At 52.4% G+C, this 12,671-nt stretch overlaps 1 protein-coding gene across 3 annotated transcripts in view; it reads left to right on the top strand.

The window, feature by feature from the left end:
• The window catches only part of LOC129654995 (glutathione S-transferase Mu 1-like), a 114,728-nt gene that overhangs the window by 61,178 nt on the left and 40,879 nt on the right, over nucleotides 1-12,671 (top strand). For all 3 annotated transcript variants that reach the window (XR_008715700.1, XR_008715698.1, XR_008715699.1), the window contains one exon: nucleotides 8,556-8,724. The gene's annotated coding sequence lies outside the window, so the exon portion shown is untranslated. The remainder of the gene's footprint in view (nucleotides 1-8,555; nucleotides 8,725-12,671) is intronic.

Here is a 12,671-nt window from a genome sequence, read left to right as displayed (position 1 = left end):
AAGAGCCCACCTCATCCTGCCTTTTCTTCTTTCCCCTCTGACCCAGCAGGTAGTCCTTCCCTCACCATTCTCGCTCTTCCACTCTTTCCTCCCCACCTGACCCCATGCCCTCAGACTTCTGGTTGAGCCTGGGCAGCTTCAACAGAGATGTGAAACTGAGACCCCCCTCTGTCCCTGTATGTGATCCAGTCTTCATGCTTCATGATATTTAAGAGCCTTCCTTGGCATCCAGGCTGCCTGCCCTCTGGGGGCTTACAGTCTAACAAGGGAGGTAGGACAGAAACAGGGAGTGAGGCAGGAGGGGAGAGTCAGTAAGTCAGTTCAGTCGCTCAGTTGTGTCCGACTCTTTGTGACTGCATGGACCGCAGCATGCCAGGCTTCCCTGTCCATCACCAACTCCCGGAGCTTACTCAAACTCATGTCCTTTGAGTCAGTGATGTCATCTAACCATCTCATCCTCTGTCGTCCCCTTCTCCTCCTGCCTTCGATCTTTCCCAGTATCAGGGTCTTTTCCAATGAGTCAGTTCTTCACATCAGATGGTCGAAGTATTGGAGCTTCAGCATCATTCCTTCCAGTGAATATTCAGGACTGATTTCCTTAGGATGGACTGGTTGGATCTCCTTGGAGTCCAAGGGACTCTAAAGAGTCTTCTCAACACCACAGTTCAAAAGCATCAATTCTTTGGTGCTCAGCTTTCTTTATAGTCCAACTCTCACGTCCATACATGACCACTGGAAAAACCATAGCTTTGACTAGACAGACCTTTGTTGGCAAAGTAATATCTCTGCTTTTTAATATGCTGTCTAGGTTGGTCACAGCTTTTCTTCCAAGAAGCAAGCATCTTTTAATTTCATGGCTGCAGTCACCATCTGCAGTGGTTTTGGAGCCCAGGAAAATAAAGTCTCCCACTGTTTTCATTGTTTCCCCATCTATTTGCCATGAAGTGATGGGACAGGATGCCATGATCTTTGTTTTCTGAACGTTGAGTTTTAAGCCAACTTTTTTTCACTCTCCTCTTTCACTTTCATCAAGAGGCTCTTTAATTCTTCTTCACTTTCTGTCATAAGGGTGGTGTCATCTGCATATCTGAGGTTATTGATATTTCTTCTGGCAGTCTTGATTCCAGCTTGTGCTTCATCCAGACTGGCATTTCACATGATGTACTCTGCATATAAGTTAAATAAGCAGGACACAATATGCAACCTTGATGTACTCCTTTCTTCAATTTGGAACCAGTCTGTTGTTCCATGTCTGGTTCTAACTGTTGCTTCTTGACCTGCATACAGATTTCTCAAGAGGCAGATCAGGTGGTCTGGTATTCCCATCTCTTTAAGAATTTTCCACAGTTTGTTGTGATCCACACAGTCAAAGGCTTTGGTGTAGTCAATAAAGCAAAAGTAGATGTTTTTCTGGAATGCTCTTGCTTTTTTGATGATCAAGAGGATATTGGCAGTTTGATCTCTGGCTCCTCTGCCTTTTCTAAATCCAGCTTGAACATCTGGAAGTTCATGGTTCACGTATTGTTGAAGCCTGGCATGGAGAATTTTGAGCATGACTTTGCTAGCATGTGAGATGAGTGCAATTGTGCGGTAGTTTGAACATTCTTTGGCATTGGCTTTCTATGGGATTGGAATGAAAACTGACCTTTTCCAGTCCCGTGGGCCACTGCTGAGTTTTCCAGATTTGCTGGCATATTGAGTGCAGCACTTTCACAGCATCATCTTTTAGGATTTGAAATAGCTCAACTGGAATTCCATTACCCCCACTAGCTTTGTTGGTAGTGATGCTTCCTAACACCCGCTTGACTTTGCATTCCAGGATGTCTGGCTCTGGGGAGGGAGTCATGAAGGAGGAGAAGTTTCCACACAGTAGGAAACTGTCTCACGGGGGGTCTGTGGGGAGTTTTAGAATCTCAGAAGGCAACATAACTGGGAGGGAAAAAACCCAAAACCCACAGAATACACGCCTAACTGCAACTGCAGAAGAGAGAACTTTCCCATGAAAGGCTCTAACCTAACTGCCTAACGCGCAGCCTCTCCGGCTCAGAGAACAAAGGATTGAGCAAATACCAAAGGAGAGCTAGCTGCATACCGGTCCCTCTCCACCTGGAGGCAGAGAGGCAGGCTTTCGACAGCCAGAGCCAGAAGGCAAGGGACTGCTGCAATCTCGTCCCCAGAGAAGGCTGTGAGCAGGCTCCCAGCTGCTAGCCACATCTTCCTGAGATCCTGGATGGTTGACATCTGCCAGGAGGGTCACAGCCTGAGATTAGCTCTCCAGAGGAGACATACAGCACATCTGAGATGGTGCTCTTGCAGCACACCCAGGAAACTGAGTGACTGGGACCAGGGAGGTGATTAAGACACACAGTCCACCTGGGACAGTGTGCTCAGCAAGCACCTGATCGCCTGAGCTGCTCAACCTGGAAAGGGCACAAAACGCATGCCCAAACCACAGAGACTGAGCCAGAACTGTGTCTGAGTGTCTCCTGTGGAGGTACAGGTCAGCAGAGGCCTGCTGCAGGGGTAGGGGCTCTGGGTGCAGCAGACCTAGGTATGGCATAAGCCCTCTTGGAGGAGGTCTCTATTAATCCCACCATAAAACCACCAGAACTTACACAGGACTGGGGAAACAGATTCTTGGAGGACACAAACAAAGCCTTGTGTACACCAGGACCCAGGAGAAAGGAGCAGTAGTAACCCCACAAATTGACCCAGACACGCCCCTGAGTGTCCAGGAGTCTCTGGCGGAGACATGGGTCGGCGGTGGCCTGCTGCTGGGTCGGGGGCACTGAGTGTAGTAGTTCTGCAAGGGACCTTTTGAGGAAGTCGCCATTATCTTCACTACCTCCATCATAGTTTGGCTCAGGTCAAGCAACAGGGAGGGAACACAGCCCCGCCCATCAACAGAAAATTGGATTGAAGATTTACTAAGCATGGCCCTGCCCATCAGAATAAGACCCTGTTTCCCCCTCAGTCAGTCTCTCCCATCAGGAAGCTTCTATAAGCCTCTTATCCTTATCCACCAGAGGGCAGACAGAATGAAAACCACAATCACAGAAAACTAACCAAACTGATTACATGGACCACTGCCTTGTCTAGCTCAATGAAACTATAAGACATGCCATGAAGGGCCACCCAAGATGGACGGGTCATGGCGGAGAGTTCTGACAAAACGTGGTCCACTGGAGAAGGGAATGGCAAACCACTTCAGTATTCTTGCCTTGAGAACCCCATGAACAGTATGAATAGGCAAAATGTTAGGTTACTAAAAGATGAACTCCCCAGGTCAGTAGGTGCCCAGATGCTACTAGAGAAGAATGGAGAAATAACTCCAGAAAGAATGAAGGGATGGAGCCAAAGCAAAAACAACACCCAGTTGTGGATGTGACTGGTGATGGAAGTAAAGTCTGGTGCTGTAAAGAGCAATATTGTATAGGAACCTGGAATGTTAGGTCCATGAATCAAGGCAAATTGGAAGTGGTCAAACAGGAGATGGCAAGAGTGAACATTGACATTTTAGAAATCGGTGAACTAAGATGGACTGGAATGGGTGAATTTAACTCAGATGACCATTATATCTACTACTGTGGGCAGGAATCCCTTAGAAGAAATGGAGTAGCCATCATAGTCAACAAAAGAGTCCAAAATACAGTACTTGGATTCAGTCTCAAAAACAATAGAATGATCTCTGTTCATTTCCAAGGCAAACCATTCAATATCACAGTAATCCAAGTCTATGCCTTGACCAGTAATGCTGAAGAAGCTGAAGTTGAACGTTTCTATGAAGATCTACAAGACCTTCTAGAACTAACACCCAAAAAAGATGTCCTCTTCATTATAGGGGACTGGAGTGCAAAAGTAGGAGGGGAAAGAAGGGAGGGAAATACCTGTGTTTGTGTGGTGGTGGTCTCGTGGTCAGAGACTCGGCTTTGTAGGGTTAAGATCTGTGTTTGGAGAGTCCTGTGGTCTGGGAACAGAGCCTGTGTCTAGCCCCCACCCTTGGTTTCCTTGGGGCCATCCCAGGAGATCTCAGCCTACTCCTCTACCCCTACCCCGGCCAACAGAGCCCTAGATGGCCTGGAGTCCAGGGATGGGATCTTGTCCATAGGCCTTCCAGCGGAGACAGTCCATTGGGCAGTCAGCGTTAGAGGCCCAGGGGTCACAGGGCTGCTGAGCTAGCCCTAGCCATGGCCTCATGGATCCAGCTCTCCTGACCTCCCCTGCTGCTCCGTTCCATGGGTCTGAGGCTCTTGGTCCTTCAGCTTCTCTCAGGACAGGATAGCCTGTCCCTTCCTTGCCTCCCCCAATCCCAGCGCCAGCCCCGATCAGAATGCCCCACCAAGACTGCGTTCCTGTCCAGCTCAGGCTGGACCCTGTCCTTCCCACAGGCCTCTCCATGTATTTGAGGGGCAAGCACTGCAGGTACTCTCATGGAGCCTGGGAGCGGAGGCTGGGAGAGGGGCCTGGCCCACTGCAGAGGTCCCTGTGAAGTCTTCAGGTGGAGAAACAAGGAGCTCCGCTTGCATCCTCAGCATCTTGCTCCTTCAGGGCCCTGTAGGAGTGCCCTTGGGAGCAGGGCGGGTCTCCTCAGACAGGAGCCCTTGGCAGCTTGGGTGGGGCTGGGCCTGGGGCTGCTTCAGTGCCAAGCATGGTGGAACCACTCCAGGGAAGGGGGCTTTTGGACTGATGGCGAGGCCAAGCCCCTCATCCCTGGGGACCAGGGGGACATAACTGATGCTTCCACAAAGAAAGCTCCAGGTGTCAAAGAAATTCTTTGGCAAAGTAATCCTGACTGGGACACCAGGAGCTGGGACGCAGGTATGAGGGGAAGGGATTAGAGGCTCAGAGGCATCTCATTGAATTACAAGGCTCTTAAGCCTGGAGGACCGTGTTCATTCATTCATTTATTCACTTATATATTCACTCCACAGCTATATACTGAGGACTTCCTGTCTGCCAGACACTGTGTTACATGCTAGGGGACACCTTGGAACTCAGCTTGAGTTCAGTATCTCCCTCCAAACCACCCAGCCTCTCCTCCCATGTTGCCAGCTCAGCAAAGGCACTACCACTGGTCAAGTGTCCAAGCGGGGCACAACCTCTGCACCTGGCCCACCACCCCTCCTGCGAGTCCCATCTCCTTAGCAACTTCTTAAGCAACCAAAACAACAACACCAACAACAGGTCCACCTTCCTCCCATCCCGCCTCCGTAGCCTGAGTCCTGCCCACTGTCAGACTGTCTGCCTGTGAGGGCACCGTAGTGTCCTACACCCCCTGCCTCCAATCTTGTTCTTATTAGTCCCCCCCATCCTTGCAGGCAGGGGATCTTCCTTAGCTGGAAATTTGATCATCCACTCCTCTGTATAAAACCCATCACTAACTCCCCACTGATCCCAGGACAAGATCCAAATTCCTTATCACAGCGCTTAAAAAAGATGCAGAAATTTATTAAAACTTTGGAGATATCTAACAAGTTATTGGACAAATTCTTATTATCTCTAGGAAATCTAGAATCTGAGGGATTGGATTTCAGAAGATTTAGAAAGAATTCCTTCTAAAAGCTTTCAATATTATATTCTTCATTAAACTGGGACTTGGACCCACTTTAGGCATCCTTTTGTCTCTGAACCATCGCTTTGATAAACTAGTCCACAGCAGCACATGAAATGGTGGCTAGATGAGAGACTGGCATTCTCTCTCACCCAGATATAGCAAACAGCGCCATAGTTCCGACTTAACGGAGTAGGAGCTTTGTGAACTTGAGACTCCAGCCTCTGGGTTCAGCCCTTATCTCCCCTCACTTCGTGCTGCTTGTACTTTACACTCAACTTAGAGACTGACTCATGATTGGTTCCTAGATGCGTCATAACTCGGAAGGCAGGCTGTTCTCTCTGCCCATGGGAAAGGCCCACTGTCCTTCGTGTCTACCTGTAAGCCCCACCTTCTCTAGCAGCCTTCCCACTGCCTGAGACTGGTGGGGACCAGGCCCTGGTTCACACGTCCCTCCACGACTGCATGTATCACTCTGAGGGAAAGTCCACATCAGAGCCCTCAGGGGGGAGGAGGACCTGTGGACAAATTCATGAACTGTGGCCCCCCAGGCACAAAAGACCACATACTGTTTTGGGGGCATCAGGGAAAACTTCCCAGAGGAGGGGATGCTGGGGCCAGAGCTTAAAAATCACACACGAGTCAGGCCCAGAGACAAACTGGGAAGGGAATGCCAGGTGGAGGGAGTAAAAATCCTGTTGGATGCATGAGTGAAATGGAGTGGTAGACATTGGGAGTGGCCAATGTGTGTGTGTGTGTGTGTGTATGTGTGTGTGTGTGTGTGTGTGAGTGAAGATGGTGATGGCAGGTGACAGGGAATATCTGTGTCTTTATCACCTGGTGGTAAGTGGAGTCACTAAGTGCTTTGAGTCACTGAGCGTCACAAAGATGTGACAAGGATGTCGCTGTTCCCTGCCCCAACCCCGCCCCCTCCCCTGCCCCCGACCCCTGGGAGAACTTGCCACTTGCTGGTTCTCAGGGCCTAGAGAGAGGCTACTGAGGCATCAAGGTAGAAATGGACCCAGCTGCACAGGGTTTAGGCTGAAGGGGCCAAGGAGCCCCTCCAGGCTACCCTGGCCTGGCCATGGAAGCAATCCTGGGCTTCTTGGAAACTCCAGAGCAGACCCTGGTCAATAGGGGGCAACTCTGGAGGACTCTGGGGAACGAGGGCTCTGGTTTCATGAAGGGCGGAGCCTTTCCGTGGCTGAAAGGCTCCGGGGGTGGAATGTCAACTAGGAGCGTCTCAGGCTCACGGAATGGATGCCACAAGCAGAGTCCAGCCAGAGGTCTGACTGGCGCCCTGCACAGACAAGGCACGGCCTCCACGTCAGATCAGGGGTGGGGCCCGAGTCATGGTGGTCCTGGCTGGGGCTGATGGATGGTCCCGGGGCTGCCAGGCAGTCACAGAAACAGTGCATCTCAGCTGCCCCCAGCACTGGCATGCAGGGCGAGTTGCTTCTGTGAGCCAGACAGAGGAGTCAGCAAGAGCCATGATGTCCCTGTACTTGGAGCTTACCTTCTGGGGGTCAGAAGAAACAAGCATGCTCAGCGTGGGGTCCAGAGTGTAGAGGGAGGGGCTGGCCTCCCTCTACACTGGGAGAGGAGGGGTCTGAGCCAGCCCGGGATTTCTGCACATACACAGCCTCTGGCCTGGTTCCCAAGAGTAGCTCTGCTGTGTTCCCTGCCTCCACCTTCACCTTCCTGCTCCACAGACGCAGAGGAAAGGGGTCTGCAGCTGGGGGAGGCTGGGAGCGGGTGGCTTGAGGGCAAGCACTGTGCAGCCAGGGTGGTGTTGGAGGATTAGATTTTCAGGAGACAAGGCTGGGCTTCAGGTACTCCTGGAAACAGCTCCATTCAGGGGCTGGGAGGCTGGGGTCGGAATCCCAGGGCCCACCCTCATCTGCCCTGTTCGCCCTGAGTTCCTCAGTCTCCTAAGCCCCCACCCCAAGCCAGTTCTCAGGCCTTGTTTCTCCATCCTTCTCCTAACTGTCCCTGGCAGCAGGATGGCCCCCTAGATGACATTCTCAGTGTCTCTCCCCCACTTCTGGGCAATGGGTTTGGCCTTCGTCCAGCCTTAGATGGGGTGGGTGACTCCCACACATACCTCCTCATCCCACCCCTCTGTTTTGCATCCCACCCCTCATCCAGGGAGATCCGTGGTCCCAAGGGACGAGATTCCTCCAGCCTCCTCTCACACAGGCAGCCCTGGCAGAAAGGCCGACAGGGACGCCTGGAAACCTCTTCACCAGAGGCCTGACCCTTGGATGGTGATTCAGAGCAGGCATCCAGAGAGGCTGGGGTGGAGGAACCTCAGGCCAGGCTGGGGAGGGCTGCTTAGCAAGCGGAGCCTCAAAGAAGGGCCTATCCTGGGTGATCTTAAGGGAGGGGATGGATATATGCCTGGCTCACTGTCCCACGAGGGGCAGCGCCCTGGGTCACCCTCCCTGGGCCTGGCCTGGCTGCCTGCTATGGGTGTGCAGGGGAGGGCACTCATCCAGCGCCTCCATCATGCACTTCCGTTCCTGTCCCCGTTTCAATCCGCTGCCCGGCGAGCACAATGCAGCCATTCAAAGTCTATTATTCAGTGAAGCGGGGGGAAAGTTCATGGAGCAGCACAAGATAGGAAGGCAGGCCACACAGTGGTAGATACTGTGTAGATACTAGTTTAGTGGAATAAACAAAAAAACACATAAATTGAGATCATATAAATAAAAACATAGAAAAAAATCTAAAAACACACGTAACCTTATAAATAGAAACAAAGCGTTTCAATCATGTAAATCTTAAATATAGCTAATGTTCGTGATGTATTAGGTGAAAAAAGCTTGCTATAAAATGGTAATATTCAATTTTATAAACAATTTTAATCACGAAAATCTAAACATAAAAATAAACATCAGTGTTTGAATCTGAACACTTTTTTGGCATCTAGTGTGTGACAGGCACCTATATGCTGACGCTCACAACAAGATTTTGAAGTAGCCTCTGTTATTTTCATCTCCAGGTTAGATATGAAGAAACTGAGGTGTAAAGAGGGGAGAGGCCATTTATGCCGCGTCACACCCCAGAGACGACAGGACAGCCATTTGAACCTGAGCAGCTTGTCTACAGGGTCGCACAGAGTCAGACACGACAGAAGCGACTTAGCAGCAGCAGCTTGGCTTGAAGAAAAGGTACTGAAAGAAACAATGTCGGTTCTCTTTAGGGTTTTGGGGGTGGGGGCGGCTTCTACGTGATTTCTTCTCTGTGCTTTTCTATATTTTTCAACTTTTTCCCAAAAAGCATGTTATTTTTGTAATCAGTGCCTCTCCTTTCCCTCTCTACTCCACACAAAATAAATGGGAGTTTTAAAAGTAACAAAACAAGACTAAATTGTCCCAGGAAAGTGCTGCTCCTGCAGCCCTGGGACTCAGTCCTGCCCAGAGCTGGCTGTTGGAAAGTGAGATCAGTGTCCTGGGACCCCCACCCGACCCTGGGAAGGCCAGTGGGAGGGCTCAACCCTCCCCTCTGTGCCACAGAGGGTCCCAAAGGCCTTGGGCTGTGCCCCCGAGGAATCTCGGGTCTCTTCATGGAGGCCACCCAGAGCGTGGGCTGGGTCCAGGCCACACCTTGGTTGCCCTTGAGAGGCACTGGACAGATTGTGCTGTCCTTCCCGAGCCCTGGGGAGGGCTGAGCGTGTGGGGGTGGGGTGGGGGACTGGTGGGGGAGTCTGGAAGCCTCTCTGTGGTTTCCTGGCCCTCCCACACCCACTACATATTCCCACCCCACGTGGTTCCTCCACAGAGAGCAAGGCTCCCTTCTGCAGCACCCAGCTGCTGTTGGGAACCTCTTAGTGACCAGTCCCTCATTACCTCACCAGCAATGTAGGCTGTGTGGGACCCTATACAGTCCAGAGCAAGGGACTCAGGGCCAGAAACACTTAGTTTGACCCTAGTTCTGGCTCTTAGCTGTGTGGCCTTGGAACCTGAGTTCTCTGAGCTTCAGGTTCATCGTTTGCCAGAAGAGCTGGTGATGACTAAGGATTACATAAGATATCATAGGTCACAAGTCTGGAGCAGGAAGGGGCTCTGTAAATCTGCCTCCCAACTCGGGCCTCCCTGTAAGTGCTGCTGCTCCCAGCTCTCCCTGCGGAGCCATGCAGAGTAGACTCCACGCGTCCAAGGGGTGTCTCCCCCGGCAGGCCTCCCCAAGCTCCCGCAGCCACCCCAGAAAAGCACGGCGCGGCGCCGGGCAGGCTGCCACCTCGGTCTCTCTAGAGCAGTGTCTCACATACCTGGTCTGTGGGGATCCCTGGGCAGCCTGGTTGAACACTCCAGCCATGGAGAGTCCAGGAACGAGTCCCAGAATCCACAGTTTCACAATCTCCCCAGTGGTTCTCATGGGAACCAATTGGTGAGGCCCTTCCTTAAGCGTGTCACCCGGAAGAGGCCCGTGCTGGGCTGCTGCTGTCTGACTTGGACCTGAGAGGCTGTCCTGTCTGCTTCCCCTCTTCCCCCTCAGTCCCCTGGGTGTGCCCCCTGGGGTGTGCTTGTGCCACAGACAGGGAGCATCCTTTCAGAGAAATAACCCACCATGCTCTGCTCTGAAACTGGATAGTGGCTCAGGTCAGGAACCCTGGCCTCCCCAACTCAGACCCAGAATACTTGTCCAAAGAGAGGCCTGATCCATAGCCTCGCAGGGCTCCCAGAATAAGCCTGCTGACTGTGGCAGGCTGCCCTCCCCAGCAGACTGGCAGGGCCACAGCCCTGTGAAAAGAGCACAGAACTCAGGCCAGCAGAGACCCTGCCCTTGAGAGGCCTGCCCTGGATTCCAGAACAAGCCTCAGAGGAGGGGCCAGCTGTGGGGCAGCCAGGAGTGGGGGTGGGGCGGGGGGTAGGAGTGGGGCTGCCCCTGGGCTCCTGACTGGGATCCAGAGCCTGCAGAGAAGGTCCTGGGCCTCTCTGGCCCTGAGGCTGAGCGTGTCCTGGGGAGAGTGTGGACATCTGCAAGGCACTGGAGAGAGCTGAGCCCCCAGAGGGGCAGTGGCTTCCTTGACGCAGGGCAGGCACCCACTGCACTAGGCCCTTCAGTCCTCTCAGAACGTGGTCCTCTAGGCTGGAGGGAGGTCCTCTAGGCTTTAGAGAGACCCACCACCCCTTAATTCCTGGCTGCCTAAAACATTCCCTCAGAGACCGTGCTCACCGTCAAGGCAGTCCCTGTCCCGGCCAGCCAACCCTGACCATTGGAACATTTTTTCCTAAGCCGGTGTCAGGCCTGTATTCCTGGAACATTCACCCAGGGTGCTCCCTCTTTTAAGGCAAGTTCTTCACTCGTTAAGAGTGTGTTATCATGCTTTCCTGGAGCTGCCTAAATAGTCATGGGTGCCTGAACCCTTGGGTTCAAATGTAACTCTTGGAATCCCAGTTTCCTCATCTGCAAAATGTAGACTATGGCTCCTACTTATTGAATGAGTGTCCCAGGCTTGCTGCTGCTGCTAAGTTGCTTCAGTCGTGTCCGACTCTGTGCGACCCCATAGACGGCAGCCCACCAGGCTCCCCCTCCCTGGGATTCTCCAGGCAAGAATACTGGAGTGGGTTGCCATTGCCTTCTCCAATGCATGAGAGTGAAAAGTGAAAGTGAAGTCGCTCAGTCGTGTCCGACTCCCAGCGACCCGGTGGACTGCAGCCCACCAGGCTCCCGGGCCTAGTGCTGCACTAAGCAAGTCACATGCTCCACACAGCGGTGATTTAGTCAGGTTTCCTGTCTCTTTGCCAGCCTCCCTGGCCGGGCTCCAGGTTGGCTGGGAAGGGGTGTGGGCCCCCTCTGCTGGCTAGTAGGTGAGTTGCAGACACGAAAGGCCAGGACAGGGTGGAATCATAGGCAGTTATGGTGGGTGGGACCTCGAAGGTGGCCTGACCCCCCTGAGCAGTTTTGTTGTTGTTGTTCAGTCACTAAGTCGTGTCTGACTCTTTGTGATCCCATGGACTTCCCTGTCCTTCACAATCTTCCGGAGTTTGCTCAAACTCATCCACTGAGTTGGTGATGCCATTCAACCATCTCAGCCTCTGTTGTCCACCTCTCCTGCCTTCAGCCTTTCCCAGCATCGGGGTCTTTTCCACTGTGTCCTGCCTCTGAGTGTTTGAGGGTCTTCTGTGGAGGTGTGAGCTAGCAGTGGCCTGCCACAGGGACAGGGGGACTGGCAGCAGCAGTCTTGGGAGGCACAGCGTGTTGGCATAAGTCCTCTTGGAGGAGGTCGCCATTAGTCCCACCACACAGCCCGTAGCCCTACCATAGAGCTGGGCATTTTACAGCTGAGGAAACTGAAGCTGGGGCTGCCACCTCATTGGATAGAATTTGCCTTCATGGCTCCTGGCCTGGGGAGCTTCCCACCCCCCACCTCTCTTGCAGGGGAGCTGAATGGTTCAGTCCTAGTGGGCTCCCTGGCTCCTTCACCTCCATTTTTTTTAAAATCTCATCCACCCAACTCCTTTGGGGCTGCAAAGAGGAAGGGCAGGAACCCGTGTGGTGGGGAGGACACAGGGCAGAGGCCGAGGTTCCCGCTATGTCCTTCCACCAGCAAGGTGCAGTTCCAGGGAAGGTCTTGAAGGGCAAGGCAGGGGTCATGCGGGCTGCGGCATCCATGCAGGGAACACTGTCCTTGGGGAGGACAGGGGCCCCAGAGATTGGGCTCCAAACTAAGCCTGTTCCTTCTCCAGTGTCCCCATCTCAGTCTGTGGTCCCACCATCCATTCCCCACATCTAGGACTGAGTCGTATGTTTTCTTGTTTGAAACTCCAGAATCTGCTATGATTTTCCATCCCTACTGCTATTGCCTTAATTCAGACCCACCCCCACCCCCTTTATTCCACCACAGCCTCCCAAACCTCCCTATGGATGCTCCCTTCGCTGCTTGCCAACCTCTGCCTAACAGATCTGTCTAAAATTCAGATGTACACACGTCACTTCCCTGCTTATAAATCCTTCAGTTGCTCCCTTTGCTTTAAGAAAAAAAAAAAAAATCAAAGTCCTTATCTTTGCCCATGGCACTTGAGATTTGCTTTCTGCAAATCTCCTCTTCCCACCCTGAATCCATGTGCAAAGAAGTGTCCAGAAATCCAGACCTGGCTTCACTTTCTGTCTC

The sequence above is a fragment of the Bubalus kerabau genome, chromosome 6 (assembly GCF_029407905.1).
Source record: "Bubalus kerabau isolate K-KA32 ecotype Philippines breed swamp buffalo chromosome 6, PCC_UOA_SB_1v2, whole genome shotgun sequence".
NCBI classification, from domain to species: domain Eukaryota; kingdom Metazoa; phylum Chordata; class Mammalia; order Artiodactyla; family Bovidae; genus Bubalus; species Bubalus kerabau.
This window is presented reverse-complemented; position numbering and strand designations above follow the sequence as displayed.